This window comes from Melospiza georgiana, chromosome 9 (assembly GCF_028018845.1).
Source record: "Melospiza georgiana isolate bMelGeo1 chromosome 9, bMelGeo1.pri, whole genome shotgun sequence".
In the NCBI taxonomy this organism is placed as follows: Eukaryota; Metazoa; Chordata; class Aves; order Passeriformes; family Passerellidae; genus Melospiza; species Melospiza georgiana.
Window position 1 is genome coordinate 15,057,993 of NC_080438.1, and position 6,000 is coordinate 15,063,992.

At 46.1% G+C, this 6,000-nt stretch overlaps 1 non-coding gene across 1 annotated transcript; it reads right to left on the minus strand.

The window, feature by feature from the left end:
• Positions 1 to 920: 920 nt before the first annotated feature.
• On the minus strand, positions 921 to 1,007 carry TRNAR-UCU (transfer RNA arginine (anticodon UCU)). Its single transcript is given in 2 exon segments — positions 921 to 956; positions 971 to 1,007. It is a non-coding gene; the product is annotated as a tRNA-Arg (tRNA).
• Between the last annotated feature and the right edge of the window lie 4,993 nt (positions 1,008 to 6,000).

Consider the following 6,000-nt stretch of genomic DNA (forward strand, 5'->3'; position numbering starts at 1 on the left):
TAACCAGAAATGTATCACAGTGACCCATCGTAACTGAACTGCCTCCAGGAAAGACGAAGTCTTGGGTTTTTAAGTAAAATTACTTTCGCAGACAGTTCTGGAAGCGTAGCGGCCCTACAGGGCTGGTCGGTTCGGACCGCTGTGGCGAAGCTCGGGCCAGGGGAGCAGGAGCGGAGCCCTTCTCCCTCAGCCTGGGGCGGCAGGGGAAGGAGAGCGGAGCCCTTCTCCCTCAGCCTGGGGCGGCAGGGGAAGGAGAGCGGAGCCCTTCTCCCTCAGCCCGAGGGCGGCAGGGGAAGGAGAGCGGAGCCCTTCTCCCTCAGCCTGAGGGCGGCAGGGGAAGGAGAGCGGAGCCCTTCTCCCTCAGCCCGAGGGCGGCAGGGGAAGGAAAGCAGAGCCCTTCTCCCTCAGCCTGGGGCGGCAGGGGAAGGAGAACCGAGCCCTTCTCCCTCAGCCTGGGGCGGCAGGGGAAGGAGAGCGGAGCCCTTCTCCCTCAGCCCGAGGGCGGCAGGGGAAGGAGAGCGGAGCCCTTCTCCCTCAGCCTGAGGGCGGCAGGGGAAGGAGAACCGAGCCCTTCTCCCTCAGCCTGAGGGTGGCAGGGGAAGGAAAGCAGAGCCCTTCTCGTGCTCCGCCTTCTCGCTGCCGGTGAGGAAGGTTCGTGTCGCCGGGCCGAGCGGACACGGCAGGTCCGGTCGATGGCGGCTGTCGCCGCCCGCTTCCAGCGTTCCCAAAGCCGCCAGGCACGGCGGGAGGCGGGCCCGGAGAGCCTCGCTGACGGGAGAAGGGCCAGGCCGGCGAACCGGATACCTGCGGCCGTGAGGTAAGGGACAGGGGAGCGCCGGGAAAGATTTCCGCCCAAAAGGCGTAGGGGGCGGGGGAAATGTATTTAAAAAAAAATAAATAAAATAGAAAAAGAGAAGACACGACTCCGCCGGGACTCGAACCCGGAACCTTTGAATCCCTTCAAACCCTCTAGAAGTCCAATGCGCTATCCATTGCGCCACGGAGCCACCTGTTGGAATCTCCTCACCCCTTGATAGAGCCTGCGCGCGCCGTCACGCGCTAGCCCCGAATGCCTCGGCTGTTTTCGTCTTTTTTTCAGTTTTATTTTTCCTAAGCAGCATGAGCAGGGTTATTCGTTCACGGTGCTGCGTAAACGAGTCCCGCGGCAGCCCCTGCGTGCTGCCTGAGCGCTGCCCGGGCCTTGTATTGAGGAACTCTTCCTCCAGAAGTCGGTAAATACTTAGTAGCACCACCCTCCCCCATGGATTCTGAAAGAGAAGATTTTTCCTTTAAAGCTGTAATTCTAGCCTGAAACAAGTCTGTGATACCATATTTTTAATAATGAATAGGCCTAATAGAAACCCCAAGAGACAAGAGTAGGAGGTCTTCTTTGTTCAGCCTCGCAAGAGCAGCCTGTGGCCTGCTGCTCGGGGAGGGGCGCGGGGCTGCCGGCCCCGGGAGGGCCCCGCGCAGCGAGGCCTGTGCAGTGAAACTTCGACACTCTCGTGCTGCACTTCATCGTAATTTAAAAGTACAGTTACCCATAAGAGTGGGTAAAAACATGTAACTAAGCACGCCCTAAAATCTAGGGAAGCTAATCACACCGATGGAAAATAAACGCTCGGATCCACAATCGCTGAGGTACTGCAGCCGGGGCTGAGATAGCGCGTGTAATGAATAACCGCGGTGACTCTGGCAGGGCCTGCTGTGCTTCCCAGGGAGCCGGCTGCTGCCGTGCCCGTGGCCAGCACTGAGCCGCAGCTCCTGAGCTGCCTGGTGGCCCAATAGCTCCTACAATGCTGCCAGAAAGGAGCTTGCTGGAAGGGTTCAGCTGTTACAGCAAGTACCAAATACCAAACTGGGGGTACAACCCCCGAGCTAAGAGACTGTTGTTGACCCAGAACATTTGTAAACAACCCAAGAATCACTAAGCTGTACAAGATTCGGAGCATATCAGGTCGAATTTGCCAGCTCTGGGTTGCCACAATTTTTATGTTATGGACAGACCTCTTCATAGTGCTCCTGGTAAATGAATGCAAATCTGGAAAGTTTGACTCCTTAAAGCCCTGTACTGCAGAAAAGAAACAGAAGTCTTGTTTTTAAGAACTGGGTTGATCTTCAGAATAAGCTTAAATTTATGTTTGTGCAATTCAAATAAACCTCTTGTACGTAACTAAGAATCACTGTAAACATCTTGTAGTTTGTGGACACCTGGGCGTGCTCGTTGTGGGGTGCAGTGAGTGTCGGTGCCTCACCAGTGTGATCTGGTGGTGTGGCACCTTCGGACAGCATGGCCCTGAGTGGCTGCAGATGGTGAAGAACTATTCTTTTTTGTCACAAGACTGGTTCTGAGACTCTCGTATTTTCATTGTGGATAGTTGGTTTATAAATTTAGAAAAGGCTGGTTCCGTTCATGCGGGAACACTGACTAGGGAAACGTTTGGAATTTTTCCAGAAATTTTTCAAAATATTCAAGTCGTTTTGCTTTTTTATTCTGTAAATGTAGTGCCGGTGCAAAGTCCCCCTTTGCGTTTGGACAGCAGATGGAGCTACTGCATGAGAAACAGGGCGGCTCCCGGGTCATGAACTCACGGAATGTGCTCAGAGGCAAAAACCGCCGATCTCATTAACCTTTGCTGCCGTGCGTACCCAGATCGGTCCTTTGGACTTTCCCTCTTCTGGGACTGTCTGAAGTCCACTTCTTTTGCAAGCTGGCTTTCATTTCAGCTCCTCTTCAACTTCATGTTCTTTATCAAGGAGCAGAAGTTACTTGGAATAGAGTTGTGCTGGGCTTAGTTACCAGCACTTAGAGAAATTTTGCTGAGCTATTTTGATATTTTTTAAAGGGAGGAGAAACTGAGGTAGGAATACCTTGACACAAGACAGGAAATTAATCAATGGAGGCAAAAATTATTATCATCATACAGCAGTCTTCTATTGATTAAAATAAATCTAGACATCATTATTTATGAAATTAGTCATCTGTGAAAACTTTTTACAACATGGTTTTTAACATTAACTTCTGTTAATGTGCTATAGTGCTATGTACTGTATATCCAAGTACTTTTGGTAAGATTTGAGCTTTAAAATGAATTAAAATGGCAATTTCCAAATTTGTAGGCCTTCCAGAGATGTTTGTTGGGAGTACCACCACCTTTCTCTAAAAACAAGTGTGATTAATACACTTTGTGCAAGAGCTCAGAGAAGGCTGTAATGTATAGATTACCCAAATGGGACCCTTCACCATCTCTACATTTCAGGGAGGATTATTACAACCCTACTGCTCTAATGATTCATCTGTGTAGTGCAGCAAGAGAAAGCACTCTTCAAACTGACAGGAAAAATGCTGGGATGTACAAGGTCTGAGGATACTGGAAAGAACTCTTTCAGGGAGGTTCTTTTGGTAATTGACAATTTGATTCATTTTTTTTAAATTTTATTTTCTTAACATGACGATAAATTCTCTGCATTGTAGATGCTTCTGCATCTCTGCCTTTTCCTCAGGGAAGGCTGTAATTGCCATGTGACTGTCAGGGTATTGGATAGTTTGTTTGTCAGGCTGCCAGCAGGAAGCTGTTAACCTCTTCCAATTCTCTTATTTATGGCTGTTATTGGCCTAATGCATGTTCTGCCCTCTTGAATATGTTTGGGTAGACAGGAGAAATTCCAAGAGCAATGCCTTTGAGAAGCTGGGGACACATGATCAGTTATGCCAAATCATCTCTCCAGGGGCTTATAATGTTAATTCTGTGTAGTTCTACTAAGAGATCAGGTGCTGCAAAGGCATTTACTGCAAGAGTGCTCCCTGCCAGTGCCAAACCTGAGCAGTCACATGGCACTTCTCAGAGCACTGCAACAGGACGTTTGGAGAAGTCCTAGCTAGTGCTTCTGGCCAAAAGTGGAGTACATCTGATTTACAGAGAGATGGGAGTCTGTTTCAAGACAATTTCAATGTTTTCAGTGTTTTCTGTTGTTAATTTGATCTGGTTTTTTCATCCTGGCAGAATTCCCAAATTCTAACCCTGGGTTTGTCTTGGCCCTGAAGCATGGCAAGGCAAGCAATTCACATTTTCTTTTAGGGTGATATCCAGCTGCAGGACTTTAGCTCCATAACATTTCTGTGGAATTGACAACTCTTCAGTCAGTATCCATAACCTTTTAGCTGTTTGAGCACATTCTTCACCTTTCTCACTCCTGCTCTTTCACCCCAAGTGTGAAGGGTGTGACTGAGCAGCAGACCCTGCACAGGCACAGTTGTGCAGAGGAGATGCTCAGCAGCTCTTGGTTCACACACACAGTGGACAAGGAAGGTCATCGAGCACCTCTGCTGCAAAGGAGTTGCCTGTGGATTCTCTGTGTCCTTTGAACAAAAAGTGTCACTAGAAGGACATCACTGCTGTCTTGGGCCTCTTGTACCCCTGCATGCTATCTACCAAAAGGGAAACAGATCTCTTCCAATTTCACAAATTGCAGAAAGATCAGAGTGACTTCTTGTGAAAATGAGCATTCTCTTGTACACAGGTAGAAATCTGAAATTATTTCTATAGTAAGAGAAGACCACAGGGCTTTTTTCTGATATAATTGCTACTAGAGTGTAGATCAGGGATGCACAGGAGCTAACTGAGGAAAAGGAGCTGTGGCAGAAGGCTTTGTACCATCAGGAAAAAAAGGAGAGATGAACAGAAAAAGCAGAAGGAATTTGAGGTTTGTGCACAGTTGGAAAACTAGGATGTCATTAGAAATAGAATAGCAGCTACCTGAAATGTATACATCAGTTAATACTTTGTTAGTAATTGCTAGCCTTTTAAAATTCAATGTGATGGTATCAAATGGTTTCATAAAAGAAGATTGATTGCATAATTCCAGTTGTAGGTAGACTGACTCATGGTTAAATGATTTAGTCAAATATCTCTTCCAGTCCCTAGCAGAGCCAGCTCAGATCTGACTTAGCTATCTGGAGTCCTACTCAAATCTTCTTTTTCTTATTTTCTATCCATAAAATTGTATAATGAGTGTGATTCTGTAATGCAGATAGATTACTATTTTCAGAACTGTTGATCTGCCAAATTTATTGCTAGTTGCAATAGTCTATGCTCATTATTTGACCCAGATTTACCATCATACTGGCCAATTAAAGTCTAGCTAATTTGTATTACAGCTGGAAGACTCAATTTACCATGTGTTGAAGATAAGAGATGTATGAAAGGAAAGTGTAAAAGCAAAGTTAGTTCATACACCACATACATTAAACTTTGTCCTTGAGAATCTCTGTTGAAATGACTGTGTGAATAGGCAGCTGCCTCTTATACTGGGTATGCTCTAATATTGGTTTGATCGGTGCTTCGAGACTGACAAATGTAAAAAAAAGGAGCTTTGTGTCTGTAAGCACAGCAGATTTGTTTTGGAAGTCATTTAGATATTGTGTAAGTGAATGCCATGTTGCAATCTTGCACTAAGGCCAAAGCAGAACACAAGCTCAGACTCCACTTTTGTAATCTATCAGTAGAACTTTTTCTCTCTTTTAACAGCCATAGTGGAAGCACACTGAACTAGCAAGTGATTTTTATAGCTAATCCTTGCATAGTCTTTGCTCCATATTCTCCTTCCAATTTTTGTCTCGTAAAATCAGTCATTGAAGTTAATGCAACTTATCACCCAGCAGAAGTTACAGTATGAAGAAACAAAAAGCTGCACATCAAAGAGTCTTCTGTGCAGACAGAGCAGACAAAAGGCTCCTTTGTGATGAATGTGCAGCGTTAGCTCTGCCACTCTAAATCAGCAGTGAATTTTCTTCAATTCTAGCATTGAAGTAAAAGAATGTCCTTTGTTCTTCTAGGGGTTTACTTTCATTTCCAAACTGCTGGCAGGCAGTAAGCATGGACTTAACACACAAAATTAATTTCCTGTGTTCAGAATCGTGATATACTTTTATAGAGGTGTATCTTGATTTATTCAAATTAGTAATAGGTACCAGTCATTCCTGCAGTGAGGTGAAACAAG